Source organism: Dipodomys spectabilis, unplaced genomic scaffold (assembly GCF_019054845.1).
Source record: "Dipodomys spectabilis isolate Male_0828 unplaced genomic scaffold, ASM1905484v1 ptg000414l, whole genome shotgun sequence".
Lineage (NCBI taxonomy): Eukaryota > Metazoa > Chordata > Mammalia > Rodentia > Heteromyidae > Dipodomys > Dipodomys spectabilis.
The window spans coordinates 3,703,775-3,731,017 of NW_024871091.1; the positions used below are offsets into that span (position 1 = coordinate 3,703,775).

General features: G+C 36.5%; 1 pseudogene; it reads right to left on the bottom strand.

The window, feature by feature from the left end:
- Positions 1-9,697: 9,697 nt before the first annotated feature.
- The window catches only part of LOC122097123, a 71,980-nt pseudogene continuing 54,434 nt past the window's right edge, over positions 9,698-27,243 (bottom strand).

Consider the following 27,243-nt stretch of genomic DNA (forward strand, 5'->3'; position numbering starts at 1 on the left):
GACCAAAAGTAGGGCCAACTTTGCCTTGGATTTGATGTAAAAAGGGTGTAGTGCTTCAAATTAGTCCTTACTTTAATTTGTTCCAGTTTGACTTTTATGTTTTTGTGTTCATTGTCAGAGTAATAGTTATGAGAATACCTTAGTTTTATCCAAGTTTGATCTCCCTTTCAAACATATAGCCATTGGGGCTGGGAAGGTGGCTCAGTGGTAGAGTGCTTGCCTTGCACGAATGAGGCCCTGCATTCAATGCCTCAGCACCACATATGCAGAAAAAGTCGGAAGTGGAGCTGCAGCTCAAATGGTAGAGTGCTAGCCTTGAGATGGAGAGCTGAGAGAAAGCACCCAAGCCCAGAGTTCAGGCCCCATGACTGACAAAAACAAAACAAAACAAGATATATAGCCATTAAATAAAAACCAACATTCAGTATGAAAAAAGGCTATCTCATCTTGTTATATAGCAGTTAGGGTTAAAATCATGGCTCTTAAAACAGTGAAATTACTTCTCCAGAAGTATTAGTTGCACAATTACATCTACATTCATTCATTCATAGAGTCAATATTTTATTCCACAAGTAGTTACATTGATAAAGAATAAAAAATAATTGATGAATTTAAAATTATGGGATCTCATAATTTTCTAAGAAAAGCCTTCAAAATATGGGGCAAACTTTTTCCAAATCTTCCTTTCGGGATTATTTCTCTTTATTTTCACTTCCACTTCCAAGTTCAAATGCATCAGCCATTCCAGAATTCCTTGCTATTGCTTGAACATGCTCTGTAGAGTTTTAATGTTACCAATATCCCATTCCTTGAAATTTCTTTCTCCCTGCACCCTACCTATTTATGGTTTGTTTCTTTAATATCTAGTTAATTCCCTCTGTTTGGCCTTTATTGGATTTGTTTCTCATAGAAGCATTTTTTAATCTGACCTATGCTCAAATTCAATCGTTGCAATTTTCACTATCTTTACAACCTAAGCTTCTTTTCTGTCATTGCAAAAAATGAAAATGATATTACCTAGTTTTCCTAGTCTTTTTAAAAGGTAAACAGAGTAAGTTGATTTGAAAAAGGAAAGGAAAGGCTAAACATGAGCTCTCATGATGAGAACTAGGGAGGCTCTTATCACAAGAGAGTCATAAAGTGGAGTTCCTCTTCCTAGTCTTAAGATGATGAGAAATGAATGACATGATGATTATAATACACTCAACACTGTGTCTATGTAGTAAATACTCAAAAATGTTGGTTCTCTAGTACTAATTCTATTGCATCTGTGAAGGAAGAAGGAAAAATGAAACTTGCCAAAAGCTATTGAACAATAGCTTGTGAGAGATATAAATTAACATACACTTTTAACAACAAGCAGCAGGAATGTAAGCATCCCCTATCTGGGGTGTGGGTATTAGGGAGAAGATAGAAGGCAAACAAGCTGGTGACAGAAGGTGAGTATGGTCAAAATAGTTCATGTGCATGTGTGTAAATGGGAAAGCAAAGTTTGTTAAGATTGGCTTGGGAAGGGAGAGGGAGGAATGAGGGAAAGTGAATAATGGGATGAGGTTGATCACATATATGTACATGTCAAATGTACATGTGAAAATGAAACCCCTTTGTACAACTGACTGATTCTCATCAAAATCTGAGGGAAAATGTTATCATTATTAAGTGTTTTTGGAGATAGTTTTCTCCTTCCTTACATAAATATCTTTCAGATCCATGTGTGGATTAATACATAATTTATAATGAGGACTCAGTAAGTGGTTATTAAAAATAATTGATTTGTAAGCAGGTGTCAGGGCCAGATGTAATGGGTCTTGATCATGATACTAGCTTCTTGGAAGGTAGAGGTAGAAGGGTAATGATCCCAGGTGAACACAGGTAAACATTTGAGATCACATCAGAAATACAAATTAGAAAAGGAAAAGGACAGAATATGAGACTCAACAAGTAGAACACATGCCTAGCAAGTATGAGACCCTGCTTGAGTCCTTAATAACACACACACACACACACACACACACACACACACACACACACACACACACACACGGAGTTGTGCTAAGTTTCCCAATGAAATAAAAAAATTGTAAGGACACAGAAACCTGTACTAAGCCAATTATATGTTTCAAATACATATCTAACTATAACCAAAATGTGTGATTTAAGTTTCACAGCATCATAGAGACATAGTATTTATTATCTATGTGCCATGTAACTTTTTAACTAAGTCTAGATTATGACCCAGTGTTAACAGTATTATTAACAGAATACTTTAGAAAATTGAGACTTTAAGTAAGTTGGTATTTTTTCATTTTTCTATATTTAGAATTCACTGATTTAAATAATTTCCTAGTCACAGTTGAAAGGAAACAGATAGTGAAACTACAAATTAGGATAAAACAGCTTCTTGATGTATTTGTTGAAAATGCAATTTCCCTCTGCTCCCAATATAATTTACTAAATATGTACAGCCTAATTACATGTCAAATATTGCCTTTTCTTTGTGTAATACACAGATATTTCTACCAGTTAGTGAGTATATGGAATCTGGCCAACTAGAAATCATATACCAACTGTCAAACATCCCACTCAGAGACTCCTCTACACAAGTGGCTGAAGCAGTGTTGAAATATACAGATATTAGAGCTGGATAACAATCAGAGAGAACAATGGACAAATGGCTAGCAAATGCTTGGGGCACTGTTTCAAAAGCACAAAAGCATTTGTCCTTAATCTCAAATTAAATAACATTTGTTATGATATTACAAAGACTTATTTAGATAAATTTCTGTAGTTTGGAATACATGGCGTAGGTCAACACACCAATATGACACTGTATTTGAAATATATTTATGCATTTAAATCACAGAAAGCAGGATAATATCCAGATATTTTCCGTTGTCTCTGACTGTGAATTGGCTTTATTTTATTTTATTTAATGTAATTAGTATACATGGGCACAAGGAGGTTTCACTATGATAATTTTGTAGATGTATACAGTGTACTTTGAGACAGCTCACCCACTCTACTATATACTTATGCCCCCCCCCTTTACCCTCTTCTCAAACAGTATTTGGTGGGTTTCATTATGCTTCCTTCATAGATAGATATACATAGAGATTTACATAACATAACTCAATCCTCTTCACCCCTCAGAATCCTTCCTTTTCCCCCCTCACCCCGTTACTGATTGCCCTAGATGCCCCCTTGACATTTATATCCCATTGTCATCACTATGATCATCATCATCATTAGTTCAAGTCTCAATTACACAGAAAAGTATGTGTTATTGGGATTTTGGATTTGCTTTATGTCACTCAACACATAACCTTCAGTTCCATCCATTTACCTGCATATTTTCATGCACTCATTGGTTGAGCACCTCAGCTGGTTCCATATTTTGGCTATTATGAACAGAACTGCAGTAAACAAGGGTATATAAGTACCTTTCTTGTATATTGTTGAATACTTCTTTGATTATATATCAAAGAGTGTCATGTCAGAATCACTAGGTAGGTCTATTTTCAGAGTCTGAGAAGCTGCCATACTGATTTCCATAGTGGTTACACTATTTTAGAGTCTTACCAAATCTGTATAGGTTCACTGCCCCCCACACACAATCTTTTTTATGGATAAGGATGTTGAACATGCCATGAATCTATTATTAGCTATCTGTATATTTTTTTATTGTGAAAATAACATACAGAGGGGTTACAATTACATGGGCAAGATAATGAGTACATTTCTTATCAAGCATTGTTGCCTCCTCCTTTGTTTCTCCTTCACATCTCTTCCCATCTCCCCCCGCCCCCCCATCCCCGGTTCCCCCTTCCCCAGCCCCTCCAGCCAAAGTTGTAATGTTTGTTTTTCGACATAACGTCTCATACATCTCATTGTTGCAATGGGTCCACCTGTATCCCTATTTAAACAATTTGTTTTCTGACAAATGTCCAATTCATTCGCCCATTTATTAATTATATTGTTCGTTATTTTGCTGTTCAATTTTGAAGGCTTTTTATACATTCTGGACATTAATCCTTTATCCATTATATGGCTAGGAAACCTTCAGTAAATCTGTGGGGTGCTCTTGATTATGGCAACTCTTTTCTATTTAGAAACCTTTTAATATGATGCATTTGCACTTATTACTTCTGGGCATTTGGAGTCTTACTCAGAAAATAATTACCTCTGATAACATTTTCTAATGTTTTCCCTGTTTTTCTATAATAGCTTCAGATTTTCTGATCTAACATAAAGATATTTGGTCCATTTGGAGTTGATTTTTGTATAGAGTGATTTTGTATTTGTTAATGTTGCTAAAGCTGAGACAGGGCTTTACTATGTAGCCTACACTGGCCTGAATTCCCAATCTTCCTGCCTCAACTTCCCATACCACACAGTATCACTGTTCTGAAGTCCCTAAGAGTGAGACTCTCAAATGGGAATTTGACTGGTCATAATGGAATTCAGGTTGTGTTTAGGATTTTAATCATCATATTTCAGAGTGTATTGTAGATGTAAATTTAAATTCCTCATTTCTCCTTCAGGTAATCTTTGAACAATAGCCTTCCAAAATAGAACTTGTATAAGATGTCATAGTTTGCCTTTTACAGTCGAGTAAAATGGAAGTGCAATGAACTCATTTTGATGTGAGTCCTCAAGAGGCTGTGTAATTCCCCTTGCTCTTGTATCTTGGCTATTGCCAGAGAAAGAACATAGCTTGGGAAAGCTCAATGGAGCCCAATAAAGAAAGAGAAAAATAGAGCACAATTATTGCCCCAGTTGAGCTCAGCCTAGATTAGCCAATGTCTCGATGTGTGAGCAAGCCAATTTGAGTGTATTTGATGTTGCTATACTTTGTGGAGGGGAAGGGAAAAAACAAATTGTTTAAATAGGGATACAGGTGGACCCATTGCAACAATGAGATGTACAAAATGCCATGTTGAAAAATGAACTTTACAAGTTTGGCAGGGGGGGAGGGGTGGTGTATAGTGGTGGAGATAGGAGGGATGGGATGGTAGAGGAAAAACAAAGGAGGAGGCAACATGCTTGACAAGAAATGTACCCATTACCTTGCTCATGTAATTGTAACCCCTCTGTACGGTATTTTCACAATAAAAAACTTATTAATAAAAAATAAATAAAACACACCACAAAAAACCCAGATCTGCCTTGCAGAGTATAGCTTGCCTTAGTTTACAGACACTAGTGATCTAAACAATGTCATATCATTTATGGCTGAAAATTTTGTGGCTGTCACACAGTCTTATTGTGGCTTAGTTAACTGATAATTTGTGTAAATGACATATAAAAAGGGTTTATGCCATATTGGTACTATTATTACTCTGAATAAAGACACAATAAATTTGTAGAATATTACACAGTTGTATTCTTTCAGAATGATTTCTTTTTGGACTCTTACACCTTTATATCATAACTCTAAAACTTAATTGTACTTTTTATAAAAGTTAATTGTCAAGAATTAAATCAACAAAGAATCTTTGAATTAATATAAATCTTTTGCATGAACTTTTGTATTTAACTGTTTTAGAAAACACAGTCATGTCAATTTTCAGATATTATCATTTAATTACTATTTCACACATAAAGACTAGAAATGATAATTACAGGGTATTATTTATAAGGCCATAAATAATATAAAAAGAATAAGTACATTAAAAAGAACAACAAGAAAGATAAAATCTCTTGTGTTCCTATCTGTTAAGTAAACTTTCTAAGCCTGTTGACAGCGAACAGATACACATTACAAGTAGTGATTTAAAGAAAAAAATCAAAGGACATTTTGATAGCTTAGGTAACCTCAAGAAATTAATAGAATGTCATTTAAAATGTATTATCAATATGTAAGAAGTAAAACTATAAACCTCCGTGAAGAAAAGTTTTGTGATGTATTAAGCCAGTTCTTATATATGACAGCAAATGTATGATCTATAAAAGCAAATTTTAACAAACTAAATTCTATATAAATAAAAGCTTTTGCTTTTCAAAGGTAATAGTAGAAAAAAAATTAAAAGGTACTTACAAACTGGACAATGAAACTTTGCAGGTGATGTATATGATAAAAGGTTAGCAAATAGAATGAACATCAGCTACAGCTCAAATACAAGACCAACAACCCCATTAAGAAATGAGCATATGATGTGACTATACATTTTAGTAGAAAGCAGATAGAAATAGAATGCAAGCATGTGGAAAAATTCCCAATATTATTAGGCAGTATGAAAGTAAAAATTAAGGCCACAATGATATAATAGCAAACAACCACTAAAATGACTAACAACCACTAAAATGACTAAAATGGCTATAAACAAAAAAGGAGATAAGAACAAGTATTGACAAGAATGTAGAAGATTAGAACCCATATACATTGTGGATGAGAGGTCTAAATGCTGTAGTCACTTTAACAAATAGACTTTTTTGAGTAGTTTATTGGAGATGAGTCTCACAGAGTTTCTTGCCTGAGCTGGCTTCAACCTATAGATTTATATCTTATTAAACATCTAGTCATATACCAAAGGACTGATCATTTCTATTGCTAGATACCCATCCAAGACATATGTAAACAAGCTTCTGTAAAAGCTTGCAATGGAATGTTCATAAAAGTTTTGTTAAACGAACGCTATAGAGCTGAGTGCTGGTAATTCAGGCCTGTAATTTTAAATACTCAGGTGGCTGAGAGCTGAGGATCACAGTTTGAAGCCAGCCCAGGAAGAAAAGTCCATGAGACTCAACTCCAATTAACCACCAAGAAGCCAAAAGAGTGCCAGCTTTGAGCAAAAAGGATTGAGGCCCTGAATTCAAGCCCCATTAAAAATAAAAATAAATAACAGTTATAATTAAAAATAAAAATAAATAACAGCTATAAATTGAAACCAAATGTCCATCAACTGTTGAAACAATAAACAGAATATCCTTATGGACTATTCATGGACTATTCATTATTAAAAAGGAACATACTATAAATATATTCTACAACATAAATAAACTTGAAAAATATAATGCTAATTTGAAAAAGCCTGGAACTGAAGACTGTGTATCATATGATTCTATTTATACGTAATATCGCCAGACATCTCTAGAGATAGGAAAACAGATCACTAATTGCCTTGGGCTAGGTCTAAGAATGGGTGTTGACAACACTTGTGTAGAAACTTTGAAGTGATAAAAATGTTCTAAAACTGGACTCCAGGGGCACTCGAACGACTCTCAAACTTATTAAGATTTATTAAAATGTAGAGTTAGAGTAGGTAAATTATACATTGTATAAATCATGCAAAAAATAAAGCTATAAAATAACACATGAAGTTATGTATCTATTTGTGCTGCCATACTACATCTCATTCTATGAAGAAAGAAGACACCTAGAAATTCATAGCCACAAAGAGAATAGGAGAGAAGACTGTAGCACAAGAGAAAGAGAAAATTTGAAAGATCAAAACTAAATAGAATAGTACATAATATCAGAACAGAAAGAGCTAAAGCCTAGTCATTGCTGAAAGGAATAATTAGTTGTGATAGTTTGAATATAAATTTTTCCCAAATGCTCATGGGCTGAATGTTTTGTCATAAGCTGGTGGTACTATTGAGAAGTGTTTGAATCGTGAAGAAATTAACTTAATCCACTGATGGCTTACAGTCTAATGGCCCATTAGATGATGGAACCTACTTGAAGGAAGTAGGTCTGGAGTCTTGGAAGGGTATATTTTGTCCCAAATCCCTTGCTTCCCGGTCACCATCAAGTGAGCAGCTTTCTTCATCCACATACCTGTACCATGATACTCTGTGTACTACAGGCACAGAAGCAATGGAGCCAGCCTATCATGGACAGAATCCTCTGAAATTGTGAATTCATGTAAATCTTTCCTCCTTGAAGTTGTTTTTCTTAGGTATTTTGTCACAGTAATGAAAATCTGACCAACACAGTACTGAATTAATTTTTCTTTGACAAACTGAACAAGTTTTTTTTTTAAATTAGAGATCCTAAAACATATATTCTAACAAAAAGCACATGTGACATTAAGGTAATATGCAAAGGATATCAATAGCATTAAGATCTATATTAAATGCTATTAGATTTTCGGGTCCTCATATTCAACTAACTCATATGGTCACATAGCTCAACAAAGAGGCATGAAGGTTCTTTCTGGAGAAGTAGCACTTGAAGAATTCTATATTACCAGTGTATGCTTGCTCATTTGTAGACTTAGAATGTTCTTCTTTAACCCAACATCTCAAAATTATATAGATTTTTAGGATGTGATGAAACTCACTATTCATTAAAAACTGGGGAAAAAAGTTTTCCATCTGTGAAAAAAAGTGAAAATTAATTACTGATAAAAAATGCATTTTTTAGAGATTGTCTTTGGCAGGTTGAGAAAGTTAATTTTTACTACTAGGTTTCTAGAAGGCTTTTTCTCTTATTATTAATGGATGTAAAATATCATCAAATGCCTGTTTCACATTTATTGAAGTTAGATGATTTTCTTCTTTTGCTTGTTCATATGATGAATCATTTTTATTGGTATTTGAATGCTAAAGCAGGCTATTTTTCTCCTAAGGATACATCCTACTTGGTCAAGGAAAATCCTTGATAGTATTATGTTTTTGTATTGATATTTTTGTAATGGATATCACTGTGCAATAACCTTTCCTTGTAAGTTCTTTATCTGGTTTCTTCACTGCATATAATACTATTATCAAAAATTGAATTGGGAAGCAATAATTGTTATATGTTCTGAAAGAAGGCCTGTAAAATTGTCACTATTTCTTCCTTAAGTACTTACTAAAATGTGCCAGTGAAGCCAGGTACTGGTTGCTCATGCCTGTAATCCTAGCTACTCAGGAGGCTGAGATCCAGAGGACCATACCTTGAGGCCAGAATAGGCCTCCAATTAACTAGTAAAAATACTGGACTAAAGGTCTGGCTGAAGTGGTAGTGAAAAATCCATGAGTAATAATACCAGGAGGGGGTTATGTTCTGAGCCTAAGCTCCGGCAACACAACCCTTACCCCACCTCACACCCTGTGTCTGTGCAAATTTCTGTTATAGAATTTCTCATAGTTAAACTGAAAATTCCGCTACTTAAACATACATAGAACAGTTCAGGTTATCTATATCTTCTTCCATGAACTTTGGAAGCTTGTGTCATAAAAAGAATTTATTCATTCAATCTACATTATAAAAGTCTTCCCATAGTTTTGCTTTTATTTATATTTTAAATTACATTTACTTAGAAGCATTTACAGTGTCAACAAAACAGCTGCAACTTTTTTTTTGAAATTACAGAGTAGTTAACAGAACAACAATTTTTTTGTATAAGTGTCAGACAACTCAAGATGAAAAAACTGCCATCACTGTACATAACTAATTTGTGTTGTGTGCTAACAAGAACCTGCTCTAAATTTCCATACTAATTTACACCCCTTAGACCATACCAGACAAGATTAGTGGCTATTGGAAATACCACCACAACAGGGCTATCTAAAGGCACATTTGGTAATGTGTTAACTATACAAAAAAAAAAAAAAAAAAAGATACTGCACAGTCTCCAAACCAATCTTACATGGCCTTACATTTCAATTTTTTTCTTTAAAAGGAATGAGTTGTGTAGAGGGCTGGGGGAGAGTTAAATGCTTTATAGACAAGCAAAAAAACACTGCACTAGAACCATCATCATCCTCTTCATTTTCCATCCTCTTCATCTTCCTCATCTTCCCCCTCTTCCTTCTTTTTCTTGCTCTCTTCAGCCTTTACGACTCCCTTTTTTTGCTGCATCAGTAGGCAGCAAAATCCTTTCCCTGTTTTTCCTTCAGCTCAGCGGTCTTCTTTTCATAAGGCTGCTGTCATCAGCAGCAGTGTTGTTCCATATCTCTCCCAGTTTTTCCTCAGTATTACTAAGAGAAAGGCCAGGATGTTCCCCTTTGATTTCAGGGTGATATTCAGAAGGGAAGAAGAAGGCCAAAGGAGGCCTCTTGTAGCATTGGGATCCTTGAACTTGTTTTTTGTTTCCCCTTTATCAGGGATGTAGGTTTTCATTTCTCTTTCAGAATGAGCTTTGTCTGCCATGGCCATGTCTTCAAATTTCCCCTTCACTTTAGCAGACATGTTCTTTCACCTCTCTGTGCACTTCTTAGAAAACTCTGAGAAGTTGACCAAAGCTCCCAAGTGCTTCTTCTTGTGTTCCTCCTGGTAAGTTTGCACAAAGAATGCGTATGATGACATTTTGCCTCTTGATTTCTTAGGATCTCCTTAGCCAGGTTTACGTTTTCCTCCTTGAGGCGCTAGCTGCCTGTTCGGCTCTCACTTGCCCCTGTGTTGTCTCTGTGAGAGCCATCATTTTGTTTTTAATATCTGCTTGTTTTCCTTATAATATTGGTATTATCTATAATTCTTTTTTTTGGGGGGGGTCCACTTGTGGGGCCTGAACTCTGGGCCTGGGCGCTGTCCCTCAGCTCTTCAGCTCAAGGCTAGTGCTCTACTATTTGAGCTACAGCGCCACTTCCAGCTTTTTTCTTTTTGCTTATGTGGTACTGAGGAACTGAACCCAGGGCCTCATGCATGCAAGGCAAGCGCTCTACCACTCAGCCACCTTCCCAGCCCCTAATTTATTTTTTTAAGAAAGCAAAAGTTTCTTGGGTGGGAGGTCTCTTACTGCTATTTCTATTTCGATGCTTGATTTGGGTCTGTTAAGTTGGTTTAAATCATCTAGGTTTAGTTTGGGCATGTCAATATTTGCTAGAAATTTGTCCATTTCTTCCAGATTCTCAAACTTATTAGCATAAAGGTTTGAGAAGTATTCCCTTATAATGTTCTGAATCTTGGTTGTTTCTGTGGGGATGTTTCCATTCTCATCTCTGTCCAGGCATTTGTGGCTTATGGCACTGATGGGAAGCTAATAATCAGAAGATCATGATTTGAGGCCATCTTGGAGAAAAGGTAAGTAAGACTTTTAAATTATATTATCTTTTTTAATTTTTTTAGAGAGAAAGAGGAAGGAAAGAAAGAAGGGAGGAAGGAAGGAAGGGAGGAAGGAAGGAAGGAAGGAAGGAAGGAAGGAAGGAAGGAAGGAAGGAAGGAAGGAAGGAAGGAAGGAAGGAAGGAAGGAAGGAAGGAAAAGGCCTACATTATTATTTGTTTTTGGTCATGGGGCCTGAACTCTGGTCCTGGGCACTGTCCCTGAGCTCTTCAGCTCAAGGTTAGCGCTCTACCACTTGAGCCACAGCGCCACTTCCAGCTTTTTTCTTTTCGCTTATGTGGTGTTGAGGAATCGAACCCAGGGCCTCATGCATGCAAGGCAAGTGCTCTACCGCTGAGCCACCTTCCCAGCCCAATTATATTATCTTTCTTAAAAAAATTGTTTATTCTTAAAACTAAAAGCCTTACTTAGAGTCACATGAATCCGACTATGATTGCGAAATTACATACAGTGGGATCTGTCACTTATTACTTACTTTCATTTTTTTAAAAATTTATTTTACTGTAAAGATGCTGCACAGAGGGGTTGCAGTTACATGAGTAAGGTAATGAGTACATTTCTTATTGAGCATTGTTACCTCCTCCTTTGTCTTTCTCCTCCTATCCCTTTTCTCCTCCTTCACTTCTCCCCCACTCAAGTTGTAAAGTTCATTTCAACATAGTGTCTTGTGAATATCATTGTTGCAATGGGTCATCCTGTGTCCTTGTTTCAGCATTTTGTTATTCCCAAAATTGGATAAATGTAAATACAAGATACAGGTACCAAAATCAAATACAGTGACAAAAGAGGATATACTATAGGAAGAAGAAGTTATTGTACAAAGGAGTAACCATTCAAGAATTAGTTTATGAGTACAATCAGTCTTGATTGATGCCATTGCTTTCATCATTCTCTCCCATCCCTTCCAATTCAACCCCTCCCCTCAATTTCCCTAGTTTCGTGTGCATTAAATATTATGATTGCGTTCTCCTCTCCCCTTAGTATAATGAACTCAGTGTTGAAGTTTTTCTCCTTCTATCCTCTTCACTGTATTTTTTATTTAGTGGTCTTAAACTAGCACAATCTTCCCTGGTCTATCACAGACAGCATGAATCTTTTCCTGGAAAAGAAAAATGGGCAGATATATAGACTAGAAAGAAAACACTGAGATAATGGATATCTGAGGAAAGAATTGTTGTGCTTCAGGGCCTTAGAGAGGAGCCTTGATGAAAGTTTGACTCATTGATTCAATAAAGTAGTTTAATTGATTCTCAGAGTTTGGTATAATAGATTGTTAGCTCCTGTCTCCAGGCAGTGGTTATTATAAGTCTGGCACTTCACTGTGATGATGAGGAAAAACTCCCTCCAGTAACTTGAAAAGCCATTTGGACTGAGAAGAACAGAGAAGGTGCCAATCATGGGCGAAGTGGTGGTGGAAAGTAATCACAGTTTCCATCAGAGGTGTCCTTCTCACTAATGAGCCTCATATCTTAATGTAATTATACAACTGTGGATGGAGTTGAGTGTAGGCACATGTTTTAAAGATTAAAAAAAGAAGAATATAGACACTTCATAGTTTACATATATTCAGTTTTTTTAATTTGTAAGCAGTTTTTTTCCAGAGCATTTTCTGAAACCAAGAGAATAAGTCTAGTGGTACTTTTTCATAACATAATCTGGCTTTTAATTTGATGCATTTTTGTACATTATCCTATGCTGTCTTTTCTTTGTGAGTATTAGTGTTGACAATACTCATTTGACCTTTCCAGTAAAGTTATAAACCATTGAAAGCATATATGCAGATAGACACTACGTGACACTGCAGGATTAACAGTGTGTTGATCAATTGTGTAAAAAATATTGCTGTATCCCCTTTTCCTCCATTTTCACTTGCAATATCATTAACACGTTTTTTTAGAGTTGCATTTAAATAGCCATTCAGTATTGTAAGCATTATTTTAAGAGGACATTTTTAAAGAAAATCACAAAAAAGATGAGAAAAGTTATGATATTATGGCAGTAGTGCATAGAAATCGTGTATTAGGCTAGTGGTAGTAGGTATGCAGAAGAAGAGACAGATTTGAGGCATGTGAGGGAACTGAACAGATATTTTAATTAGTAGGATGTACCAATATAAAATATGCAGTCCAGGATAATAAGGAAGATAGGATAGACAGATAATTTTATAAAGTTATAAAATGCCAGCCACCCTAGCTACTCAGGAAGCATACACTGGAAGAATCACAATTTTGAGGACAGCTGGGGCAAAAAAGTTAAGAAGACCTCTCCATCTCAACCAATAAGAAGGATATAGTAGTCCCTGTATATGGTCTCAGATTCCCAGCAGGCCTTATGTAGGAAGACGATGATCTGAGACTGTCCCTTGGCAAAACACAAGGCGATATCTGAAAAATAACTAAAGCAAAAAGGGCCAGAAGCATGGCTCAAATGGTGGAGGGTTTGTATAACAACAGTGAGGCCTTGAGTTCAAACTCTAATATCCTCCCAGAAATTTCAGGTTGGATGTATGTTTGGAGGTACCTCGGAGTTTCTTTAAATGGTCTTTGGTTTTGCTTTACCATTTAAAAATTATAGATAATAATACCTATCAATTAAGGTTATTGTATGAATTAGAGTAATTTTATATACTGGCCACAATGATACCCAAGTACAGTCTCAAACACTTGAGAAGCAGAGATAGAAGGATCTTGGTTCTAGGCAAGCCTAGCAAAAGTATGAGACTTCCATGTAAAAGGCAAAAGAACTAGAGAGGGGCATGGTTCAGGTAGTAGAGCACTTACCTATGAAGCATAAGCCCAGTTGACCAGTTGTAAAATGTTTGACTAATTTCTAGAGGTTTGACAAAGTTGCTTCCAACAACTTTCATTTCATCTATGTCGCTTTGGAGTGGAGGGCTTGGGTGGGAATGATTTAAATGATGATGTATCTCCTTTGTACTTTTTGTAAATACACAAGAAGAAAGAGGGAGGAAAAGGGGATGGAAGAGGATTCCTGTCCTATTTTTTTTTTTTTTTGGTCAGTTATGGGGCTTGAACTGGGCCTGGGCGCTGTCCCACAGCTCTTCAGCTCAAGGCCAGTGCTCTACCACTTGAGCCACAGTATCACTTCCGATTTTCTGAGTGGTTTAATGGGGATGAGTCTCAAGGACTTTCCTGCCCAGAATGGCTTTGAATCGTAACCCTCAGATCTCAGCCTCCTCAGTAGCTTTGATTACAGGCTTGAGCCACTGGCGCCCGGCAAAAGGGTTCCTTTTGTAAGGAACTCATTGTTGTGATAACAGCAGTAATGTTCATGAGGGCAGGGCTCCCATATCTCAAACACTTCCCATTACTGTTTCTCAGCACTCTTGCCCTGGGGAATCTTTTCCACCACATTAACATTCTGACATTCAAACCATTACACTAGCTAAGGATTGGTTGATTGGTATCTTTATGGGAAAAAAAATGAACATTTAGTTTAATGGATTTTCTGTTGCTTTCTTCTGTACTTATTTCAATTATTTCTGCTATGATGATTGTAACTTCATTTTTTTCTCTTCACTTTGGGCTTAGTTTATTGTTGCTCATTAAAGTATAACGTGAAATTATTAGTTAGTAATTCATAGCTCTCATAGATATTCTCTGATCAGAAATTGTTATTGTATTTTCCTTTGCTTCTTTAGACATGGTTTCTTTCAGGTCTTTCTTCCCTTTTAACTTATTTATTTACTTATTAATTTTGCAGTGTTGGGGATCAAACCTGGTCTTGTACATGCTGTGAGTGCTCTACCACTGAGCTACATCCTTAGGCCCTCTTTTCTTTATTTTCTAAAATAAATTTACTGTGTATATTTGAAGTTTACACCATGACAATACAGGATACACAGAAATAAAATGTGGTTACTATAATAAATGAAGTTAATATATCTAGAATGCCACATAGCTACTTTTTTGTGTCATGAGAGTAGCTAAACTGTTTTTGACACAAGTACTAAATATAGTACAGTTTTATTCATTAAGTTTTTATATTGCACATTATATCTCCAGACTTGTCCAGCCTCCATATTTACAACTCTGTGCCCTTCGAACTACTTGCAATCACTACTTTTTTCTCTTTCTAGATACCTGAACTGTTGTTTGAGTGACACATATAAGTGACATTTTGCTTTTTTTTTCTTTTGGTGCCGAGTTTATTGCAATTAGCCCAATACACTTCATGTCAATCCATGTTGGAACAATAAAAGGAGAACATTTAATTCCTTGAACATATTTCTAATGAAAGCTTTGCAGTGATTTTTCTGTTAAACTGACATCTACTCCTTCTTAAGAGAGAGTTTTTTGGCTCTATTTTCCCCTCACTGCACCCATAAGAATTTTTAAGTCTTTTCATCTCTTATAATTGGATGGGTACATTTTAGATTATGTACTATAGCTTTTCTTATGAAAACACACACATTGCTCATTAGAGAATGTAGCTTATGCATGTGGTGAGCAGGGATGACAGTGACCTTAATAGGTTCTCTCTGACTCTTTTCCAGCAGGTAATAAATTGCAGTAATTGCAGGCCCATTTCTCTGTTGATTTAATTTTTTATGCCTGTCCTGGGGCTTGAACTCAGTGCCTGGATGGTGTCCCTGAACATTTTTGATCAAGGCTAGCTCTCTACCATTTGAGGCACAGCTCCAATTCTGATGTTTTGGTGCTTAGTGGTAGATAAGAGTCTCATGGACTTTCCTGCCTAGGCTGGCTTTGAGCTGTGATCCTCAGATCCCAGACTCCTGATTAGCTGAAATTACAGGCATGAGCTACTGGTTCAGGGCTTGATTAAATATTTTAAAGGAGGAAATATGCATTTTGGCTCACCATTTCAGAGATTTAAGTCTATGGTTGGTTTTAGTACTATGGTTAGGCAGAACTTGCTAGAAGCATAGGGTGAAGGAAAGCTCTTCTGCTTAGAGTTGCCTATTTTTTAGAGTTTACATTAAAACCATTTTACTTATTTTTCTTCATTATTGTTTTATTACTGGATATCTCAATTTTGTTAGAGTTTCATTTTGTTATCTTTATATATACATATAAAGTACTTTGTTGAAATTTGACCTCTATCTTATCTCCTCCCACCCTGCTTTTGAAACAATTCTAACAAGTTTTCTTATTCTCTATACATATGTATGTCAGAAGCACTCCCTTAACTCTCTTTTTTCATTCTTCCTGCCCATAGCTCTCTTCAACTAAGCCCCAGATTTACACAATTGTCATTCACTATTGTTTTTGTTGGGTGTGGGGCTTGAACTCTGGGCCTGGGCATTGTTCTTCAGCTCTTCAGCTCAAGCCTAGCCTTGCAGCTTGAACTCAGGACCTGGGTGCTGTCCGTGAGCCTCTCTGTGCTCAAGGCTAGCACTCTACCACTTGAGCCACAGCACCACTTCTGGCTTTTTCTGCTTATGTGGTGCTGTAAATCGAGCCCAGGGCCTCATGCATGCAAGGCAAGCACTCTACCACTGAGCCACCTTCCCAGCCCTCATTCACTATTTTTTATGTTTAGATGCTGCACACAAAAGCTTGCACACAGCAAATGAAACTATTACCAGAATCAAGAGCTAGCATGGAATATAGGAGAAAATCTCTCCCAGCTATTGATCAGATAAAGGACCACTAATAACTTGAGAAAGATGGTGAGAAGTGGCACTTGATCTTCTAGGACAAGACATAGCACTGAAACACTGGGCTATGCTTTTGGTAGTGACTGTCATACTCACCCAGTCATGACTATGGAGGAACCCTTTTCCAATAGGTAGAGTTCCCACTTATTTCAGGTACTTCTGCTCTCTTCCAGTTCCTTCATTCCTAAATATGGTAGCAGCTTCTTTCTGTTACTCCTCAGACACATTATTACCTTCATTGGTTTTTCCTACCCTGAGTCTATCTTAGCAAAAAAAAAAATGGTCCATTATATTGAAGGACCCTCTGTTACTTCTGTCCAACAGGGCATCCTTGGTCTACTGAAACTTTGCACTGATAGTACAGTGTTTAAAAAATACAAAGAAAACTGAGTTCCTTTGGGAATTTCTCACAGTAACATAGACTACTTTGGGCCTGACTATATTTCCAGGACTAAAAGCATGAATAGCAAACTTGTACGTATTTTACAATATAGGGCTATTTTAGCCTCTTATGTAAAATTCTGTAATTCTAACGAGGAAAGGACAATGAAATATGTTCTGTCAAGATTTTGAAGTAATAATGGATAAATTTAGAAGAGGAATAGATACATTCCCTACTTCTCACACTGTGTGCTTCACGATTTGGGATATGCAATCTCATTTCCTTGTCCTAATGAAGTCAGCTAATGCTTTCCTTCAATTTTAATAGAAACTAATTTTATTTCCTTCTTTGCCCTTCTAAATTATATCTCCTCCATCACCAAAGTAACTATAACTGACACACATGGACTGCATGGAGGCCTAGAATCAGAACTTACTAGGTTTTAAACATCAAACATAGCTACAGATTCTAATACTAAAGGAGAGCTAATGCATATGCAAATTTTATGATAGTTTATGCTTCAAATGAACAATTTAGTCCTTTGGCTAATCTTCCCAGCTCTTTCGCTGATTTTTTGTTTTGGGCCAAGTGCAAAGGTAGAATTGTACTTGTTTTCTTTCTATTCATATCACAACTTTCCTTCTTATACAGAACTCTCTACCTTTGCCTAATAGGCATATTTATGAGGTATTACATACGAAAAAATTCATTCTAAAATGTGCTACTTAATGAAAATCCTGATTTGGATTTTTTAATGAAGAAATGGCTTCAATTTATCTTAAGCCAAGTTCCAAATCAGGTCTCACACTTAGCTTGCTTGCTCTACTGGCTCTGTGCAAGTCTTCTGCTTTTTACCGATTATTTTGGAGATGGAGTCACATGGACATTTTGTGCCAGGGCTGACCTCAAACTGTGATCCTCCATATATGAGCCTCCTTAGTAGCTAGGATTATAATCACAAGCCATCAGCTCCTGGCCTCTTCAAGCAAATTTAACATAGCAAATTGCAATTTTACATATAAATGTGCTATTTGTTTTTTCTCAGCCATTCTTAAATCACCTGCAGAGTCTAGCTTGGTTGACAATTTGACTCAAACATTTGTATCTTTTAGCTATTTTCTAAATTTGATCGTTTTATAAGTTCTGGGCTTTTAGCCCACTACATTATGAGATCTGTTGAAGAGAGACCTTTATAGCTATTCTTAAGCAAGGTAAGCAGGGCAGCTTGCTTAGCAGCACTGCTGTTTCCTGGGAAAGATATGTCTCTCTTGGTATTCTCTAACTCTCTCAGAAAAAATTACCATAAAGATTTATTGCTCAGGTCTTCAATTTCAAAATGTCTCTGATGAGTCAATGTGAGAACTTACTAATTGAGAACCATTATCAGACATTTGCAGTACATTTGGAAGATCACAGACCTTCCTACCGAGTGAGCAAACTGTAACCTGGTATGCCCAGGTCCTATAGAACCTATCCTGTTAAAGTCTTTAGAGAAAAGATGCTCAGCGCAGACTGAGTAGACTTTAGATATTGTTAAATTTTTTTCCTGACTCTTGTACTACCAGATGAAATGCTGTGGTTTAAGGAATTGTTTATTTTATCCTTCCTTCTAGCTTCAGTCCTCTATAAAAGAGCTTTCAAAGCTCAGAGTGCAGAAATGGCTTGTCTTTATCTATCTGAAGAAAAGAAATGTCCTGTTCAGTGATACTTTACATTCCATCCCGAAGGCCCACTCCTATGTCTATGTTTTAAACCCTCGCATTCCCAGAGTCCAAAGAAAGGATGGCAAAGTGGAGTGAAAAGAAATACAATTTATTTACCACCTACCTACTATGCAATAGCTTCTTGTGCTGTTGGCTTTACACATAGTATTTAACTCAATCCTCATTAAACCTTACTAAATAGATACTATTATTGACTCTATTGGAGAAATTAGAAGATTGAAAATGAAATGATTAAATCTACAAGTTTTATCTTCAATGACAGATCTGAATTCTGAATATTGGCTTATATAGCTTACAAATTTGTATACTTCCTGTAACACCACAATACCTCCTACTTGGTAATGCACTCATCTCCTATTCTTTTACCCTAGGCTTGGATGGCTGGGTTATATCCCTGACTGCATTATGTCCATTTATAAAAGATTCTTGGCTATTATACACCATCTCTCTACCCCTTGGTAGGACTATAGTTTTACTATGAAATGTACAGGAATCATAAACTTTAAGCCACATCTAAGATCTTCCCATGCTTAATTGGATGAATATATATATATATATATATATATATATATATATATATATATATATATATATTCCTCTATTCTAGAACCATGATAGCTACATTGTAATAATAGTTTTCTTACACTTCACAATCTCTTTGACAGTCGCAGTTCAAAGTGAATGACCATTGATACTGGTCTATGGGGATTCCCCTCTACCATAACCATGAGCTAGTCTGAAGAGACAGCAGTTAACTACTTAAAATCATGTGACCAAACAGCAAGTGCTTTTAAATCTCAAGGAACCACTTAAAGTCAAGGTCTTCTACTAGAGTTTATCAACCTTAAGGGATGTCATTGTTAGCCATTTAGTACTGAGGCCTCAGAAGATACACCTTTTCTAGGTGTTTCTCAGTTGTGCTCCTGCTGCTATTTGGGTATACTAAACTCTTTTTTTGGCTGTATGGCTTCCAAAGGACCTGTAGAGGTCTTGGAATTTCCTGATTTGGATGTAAGTGAACAATCATGATAATTCCCTGTAACCAGCAATAGAATAAGACAGATTTAGTAAAGGGGAACTTCATAGGATTCTCCTGGGACTCCTAAGCCATCTGCTATCGGTCAGTTCTTTTAATTTGTGTGTACCCCTTAAGCAAATCTAATCTGGTTTACTGACTTTTGTCAAGCCTTAAATATCTGGCAGCATTGGGCTGTCAAATGCAAGCTTGGCAAAATTTGCTTCATGTGAAGCCCACAAATCTCCCTAGTGACTCTGGAAGATGCTTCTTAACTATGAAGTGTATCAGGCAAAAGCCAGGCAGAAAGTCTGTTTCCAAAACCCCTTAAGTAATTCTGTAGCTAATTGGGCCTTGGTCACATTGAATGGAGTGTGAACTATAGGCAGGATGGTAAAAGGACACATTAGTTGAATGTCAGTCATGTTAGGAGTTATAATTATTGGAAATAGGATTCAGTAGAAACATTCATGACTATGAGCTATTTGGCTGCTACTCTAAGCCCTTTTCTTCCTTATCATTCTCTTATTGTCTAGAGATGCTATAAACTGGCATCTGATTCTGGACAAATTCTATGGACATGTTTTCTGTTTCCTCAGTTTTCTCATCTGCTTCTACCCTCTAAAACGTTGTGATCTAAATTGCTGGAGCAAACTAAAGAACAGCTTGAATGCATAGACAAGGAACCAGGTATGATGAAGGCAAACATAGGACAAACATGGAAGACAGAATTGCGTGGCAGCTGGGAAACTGGCTTCTTTCCTTGATTTCTCAGTTGAGGCTATAGTAAGTGAAAACACAACAATTTCATGACATATCAGAGATTCAGACCTTGTCAGAACTCTGCTCATTTGTATCATTCATAATCTATTCTGTCAGCTATAAGGTCTTTAAGACACACATAGTTCATGTGATTTTACTACCTTGAGCCGCTAACTTTGAGCTTAAAAATAAACACAGATAAAGTCATTAGTTTTATATATATACACACATATATATGTATGTATATGTATATGTATATAATTGTTCTCCTACTCCATTTGAACAGGAATTAACAGAAGATGAAGTTCAGGAAAAATTAACTCCTTTTTTGTCAGTCATGGGACTTGAACTCATGGCCTGGTCCCTGAGCTCTTTTGTTCAAGGATAGCCCTCTACCACTTTGAGCTACAGCTCCACTTCCGTTTTTCTGGTGGTTCATTGGAGATAAGAGTCTGGTGGAACTTTGGAAAGCAGTATGGAGGTTCCTCAAAAGACTCCACATAGAGCTCCCCAATGACCCAGCAATCCCACTTTTGGGCATTTACCCAAATGATCACAAACAAGGCCACACTAAAGCTACCAGCACAACTATGTTTATTGCAGCATTATTTACCATAGCTAAGACATGGAACCAACCCAGATGCCCCTCAGTAGATGAATGGATCAAGAAAATGTGGTATATATACACAATGGAATTCTATGCCTCCATCAGAAAGAATGACATTGCCCCATTTGTTAGGAAATGGAAAGGCTTGGAAAAAATTATATTAAGTGAAGTAAGCCAGGCCCAAAGAAACATAGGTCCCATGGTTTCCCTTATTTGCAATATCTAGTATAGGTATGAGTCAAGCGGAAAAAGTCAGAGAATGTGATGTTAGGAAAACGAAACCTCAAATATGTATTTTAATGTTTTTGTTTCTTTCATGCATGTGTTTCTAACGCATTTATAATATTATTTGTTTGTTGCTTTGTATGTCCCTCCCCCACAGTGTAACCCCCGCTTTCACTATATTTGATGTCAGTATAACATGTGGAGGAGATGGGGACAAACAAGTCGTTTAAGGATTCAGGTGGACCTGTTGCAACAATGAGAAGTACAAAAAGTCATGTCAAAACCAGCTTTACAATGTCGGTGGGGGGGGGAGGGGGGGGTATGATTGGGTGGGAGGGAGGGGGGAGGCTGGGAAGGGAGGTGAAGGGTAAAGAAAGGAGGAGGCTGCAATGCTTGGTAAGAAATGTATGCATTATCCTGCCCATGTAATTGTAACCCCTCTGTACAGTATGTTCTCAAATAAAATAAAATAAAAAAAAAAAAAAAAAAAAAAAGAGTCTGGTGGACTTTCCTGCCTGGGCTGTCTTTGAACTGCGATCCCCAGATCTCAGCCTCTGGAGTAGCTAGGATTATAGGTGTGAGCCATCAGCACCTGGCTTCTAACTACTTTTTATAAGAATGTAAGTAGGGCACATGATAATATATTTCAAGATCTTAGTATACTGAATTACCCAGCTTGCTACTTCTCTTGGTCAAAGCTTCAGAACTATGCCATTTTACTGTTATAAAACAAAAACAGAACAAATAAGAAAAAGAAGCAAAGAAAAAGGAATTTTATGATAGTTAAGAAGCCAGCTTGGGTGGGGGGGGGGGGGCGGGTAGGAGAGTGTCATTACTCCAACCACAGCCAAATCAGTAACTTGGCATTATTTAATGGCTGTTTTCAAATATTTATGTTTGCTGTGTTTTTCACTAAGAAGCATTTTAGGAAGGTTGACTATTTTTCCTTTACTATTCCTACATCCCTAGTTAATATAATATTTTAGTTTTAACTGCTTAACCTTTCTGAGATGGAAGTGCTGATAAGTTATTATGTAACAACTGATGCTTCATTTATCAATCACATATACCTGTTTCTAAACAGAAGGACCCACACCTTCTGTTCAGACCTGGATACGTTTGATTGAGATCACTTAAATATTTCCATCTCCTAATTCTATCTCCTAGTTCCATGTATAGTAAGAAGATGAAGTAGTGGCAAATTAGTGACAATGGCAAATGTTCACAATGCTCAATGTTTCTTACCAGACAGGTTCCTTTCAAGGAATAAAGTTAGTTATTCCTGAATAAAACCTATTCAAAATCAACCAAAGGCCTTCACATTTTGTTGGAGAATATCATGACTGTAATGAGGCCTTTTGGAAAGAAACTTAAGTTATTATCAGAACAGAAAGCTAACTTGCCAAAATAATAATTAGTGATGCCGACAATGCAAAGCTATCTGATTTTTCCCTGTTAAAGCATTGATTAAAAAAGAAATGAAGTGTGAATGAAAGTTGATAAGAATAGCTAGGCAGCATTAATGGTGTAAGAAAATGATTTTTATTATAGAAAGTTCTTTAAAATATGCGCAATATGGTGCGTGCGTGCGTGCGTGCGTGAGTGCGCGCGCGCGTGTGTGTGTGTGTGTGTGTGTGTGTGTGTGTGTGTATGTGTGTGCTTTGAGACTTGATATTCACATGTTCTGGATACAGAATGAAGAAGCTATTCATTAGTGGTTCTCCTATAGGCTAAATAGTCTGATTTTTCATGTCAGATGAATGAGGCAAATGTACATATTAATATTCCAACTTTAAAGTTATGAAATTTATTTTCACTGTCCTAGCAAATGGATAGTGTGATGTTGCATCATCTTTCTATTCTCTCTCTCTCTCTTTTTAGCTTACATAGTTCAAAGAAAAGAAGTTAGTTAAACTATATTGGCATAATAAATGTACATATATATATATATAGGACATTTTAAGGAACTACCTGGTTAGATGTATGTCCTTACAAGAAACTGTTCAATCATTTTATTTTTCATACTTCGATTAAATTGGCACCATGGTCCAAATGGAAACCATTTTGCTATGCTTCAGTGTTATCTCATTTTAATGAGTCTCTGGAGGTCTTTAGATGGATTTTACTGCCAAATAGGATTCAGTCTAATGCTGCAACTGAAGCATAGAAGTCAGTGTATTTTGCCTGCCAATAGATTTCTGCTTGAAGTAGCAGCCTATACCTTTGGAAGAATCTCAAATGAAAAAATTCAGAATACTTTACCACAAGACCACTCAGATAAGTCTAAAATGGTTTGGTGTTCTTGGTTCTAAAAAATGAAAATATTCATTTTCCTGTAAGTACTACAAAATATCCCATACTTAACTTTAATAAATGAATTTATTCAATGGAATTAAGTTTTAGTTAGCTGCTGCTTATAAAAAGTATCTGTGCATTTGTTTGGGTTGATAGTGCAATCTTTGCTTTAGAATTATTTGATGAATAATTTGTGGGAGATACAAGAAACAGCCTTCAGGGCTGGGAAGGTGGCTCAGTGGTAGAGCGCTTGCCTTGCATGCTCGAGGCCCTGGGTTCGATTCCTCAGCACCACATAAGTAAAAAGAAAAAAAGCCGGAAGTGGCGCTGTGGCTCAAGTGGTAGAGCGCTAGCCTTGAGCTGAAGAGCTGAGGGACAACACCCAGGCCCAGAGTTCAGGCCCCACGACCGGACCCAAAAAAATAAAAAAATTAAATAAAGAAACAGCCTTCAAAATGTCTAGTAAATGTGTACAAAAGAGATGGGTGAGTGTATTTTGATGGAGTGACAGACACAACACAGAATCATTCTTCACAGTGTCACCACTTGACAGAAGGAGGGAAATCAGTTAAGATTTCACTGTGGTCTATCTCTGAAGTGATAAGGGTCTAGATTTAGACAGTGAAAGTACAAAAGTGAATACAGAAGAGTACCAGAATACTATAATGCAAGAACAAACAATAGGTTTAGTGACTACTTAGTCCTGTGGAAAGGGATTTGAAGGTCTCAGAGATATTTTAACATTCTATCCTGGATCATCTGAAAGAGAAAGGGTCTCTTTGGCAGTCATAGGAAAATCAGGAGAACAAAAGAGGTCATGATAATTAGATTAACTATCTTAATATTTTATGCTGCTAGTATACAAAGGCTATTCTATGGAAAGGAAAAAACAATTTTATCAGTTGTTTTATAAAAAGCTTTACTAGTATCGTTCACATGTGTATGTGTGTGTGTGTGTGTGTGTGTGTGTGTGTGTGTGTGTGTGTGTGTGTGTACACTATAAGCAGAGAATTGTGCTGATACATATCTGACAAAACAGTCTCTGTGTTAATGACAAGAACAATGTTAATCCATCCTTCTAAGTCTCTATCATATGCCTGCTCATATTAATCATGTGTTAATGAATTGAGAAAAAACATAATTGATAAGCATACCCAATGTTGTCTAATTGCCCTTTGCAGATTTGTACAAATTGAAGGTGTGTAAACCCTGCACTGAGCAAGTGCCATTGGTTCAACAACATGGCATTACTTTGTGTCTTTGTGTCACACTTTGGTATTTCTCATTATACTTCAAGCTTCTCATTATTATGATTTCAGTTATGTGGATCTGTGGTCTCTGGTCTTCAATGTTGCTATTGTGACTCTTATAGAGCACCAAGAACCACACCAGTGTAAGATGGCAAACAATTCACAAATATTTTGTGGGTTCTAGTAAGTCCTCCAAACAGCTGTGACCCTTCCCTATGAAATTCCCTCTTCTCTGGCCTCCCTATTCACTGGGACTCAGCAATATTTAAATTGGCCAATTAATAATCTCACAATGGTATCTTAAGTGTTCAAGTGAAACAATAAGTCACATGGTCCTAATTGTAAATTAAAAGCTAGAAGTGATTACACTTAGTGAGGAAGGCTTGAAGAAAGTAGAGATAGGCAGAAAGTTAGTCATTTGGCCCCAGATAGCCAGACTATGAATGCAAGGGAAGGTACTTGAACAAAGATGAAAGTGTTCTACCAGAGGCATTATGAATGGTGAGAAAGCAAAACAGCCTTATGCTAATATGGAGAGAGTCTCAGGAGTTGGGCAGAAGTTCGAGCCAGCTATGACATTCTTTTAAGCCAGGGCCTAATATAGAGCAAAAGAAGTGGAATCTGAAGATATGATGGAATGGTTGCAATGTCACAATGAAACTTTAATAGATGAGGAGCTGTTTGTTGTGCATGAACAAAGTAGTCATGTACTCCTGGTAAAGATGCTTTGAACGTTGTTAAAATGACAACATAAGCTTTACAGCGGTATATAAGCTTACTTGATAATGCAGGAGTAGGATTTGAGAAGATTAAGTTTTAAGAAACGTTCCACTGTGAGTAGAATTCTATCCTTCAAACAAAAAGTCAATTTATAGAGCAAGTTTTAGTATTTTATTTAAGACATTGCAACAGCTAATCACCACCACAATCAATGAGCAGCCATCCTTACATAGGCAAGACTCTACCAACAACAAGATTAGTAATAACATTTTTAATTCAGATAGGTAAACTATTTTAGATGAAATATATTTGCTAGACTTTTAATAGACTACAGCATTTGTAAACTTAACCTGTATACACTAGGAAACCAAAAAAGATATGTGATTTGCCTTTTTGCAGTATTCTGAAATATCTCTGAGGAAAACCTGAAGCCACAAAGTGATAAGAGGTAATGCTTTATATTGAAAATATATGTGTTCATCTCTTTAGTTTATTGATATCAGGTTTCGCATTCTGATTTTATCAAGATGAATTTTGAATTGGAGATATAACTCAGAGGTAGACCTTTTGCCTAACATGTCTGGGGTCCTTGAGTTTCATCCTTTTCTCTGAATTTTAAAAACTAAAATGAAATTTAGGGGCTGGGAAGGTGGCTCAGTGGTAGAGCTCTTGCCTTGCATGCCTGAGGCCCTGGGTTCAATTCCTCAGCACCACATAAGCAAAAAGAAAAAAGTTGGAAGTGGTGCTGTGGCTCCAGTGGTAGAACGCTAGCCTTGAGCTGAAGAGCTGAGGGACAGCGCCCAGGCCAGAGTTCAGGCCCCACGACCGGACCCCCCCAAAAAAACTAAAATGAAATTTATTAGTGATATATTTTTAACACCCTACCTATTTGTATGAAACAACTCTACTAGTAGCACAGTATTGTGATGATTTGTCTTCAAAACAGTGAAAGGCATGAGAAAAAGGCATTTGTTGTCTTGCACAATAGGTTCCATGAGCCAATAGCATTATGAAGCTATCATGATAGATGTTCAGTACCTACAAGTGTTAATAGGCCTGTTCCATTTTTTGCAGGTCAAAAATATTTGTAAAATGTATTCTGTCCTTTGACATTTGAAGGACTTAAACACACTAGGATTTCCTCTGAGTGTGACTACAATAATGAATGAACTTGAAACCTCAACATCTTGCAAGGAATTGGAAATGTTTAGTCATAAGAACCCTCACGGAGGAAATATGACAAACACTCACTATTGGATCACTCAGTATCTTTTCTAATATACCTTCTTCTGCTAAGAATCTTGTAATTCTAAACTTCACTTCTCTGGTTTTCTTGCATCAAAGCTTCTTAACCAAAGTAGATAGATGTAGTTGCCTATTGAATTTGCAAAGAAGGTGATAACTGTAAATAAAGAAATGGAATCTTCTAGGAAACTATGGTAGATGCTTATTCTTTGGTGTCCACATGGACAGTGATGTTATTATACATGTTGCTATATGGCCACATCATTTGGTTGTTATTTCTAAATTTCTGGCTGTGCAATAACTGAACAAAGGTTCCTCAGACTCTTATTTTTATAGAATTTTTACCTAGAAATCTGTGTTCAATCCCTTAATGCTTATCAAGTTAG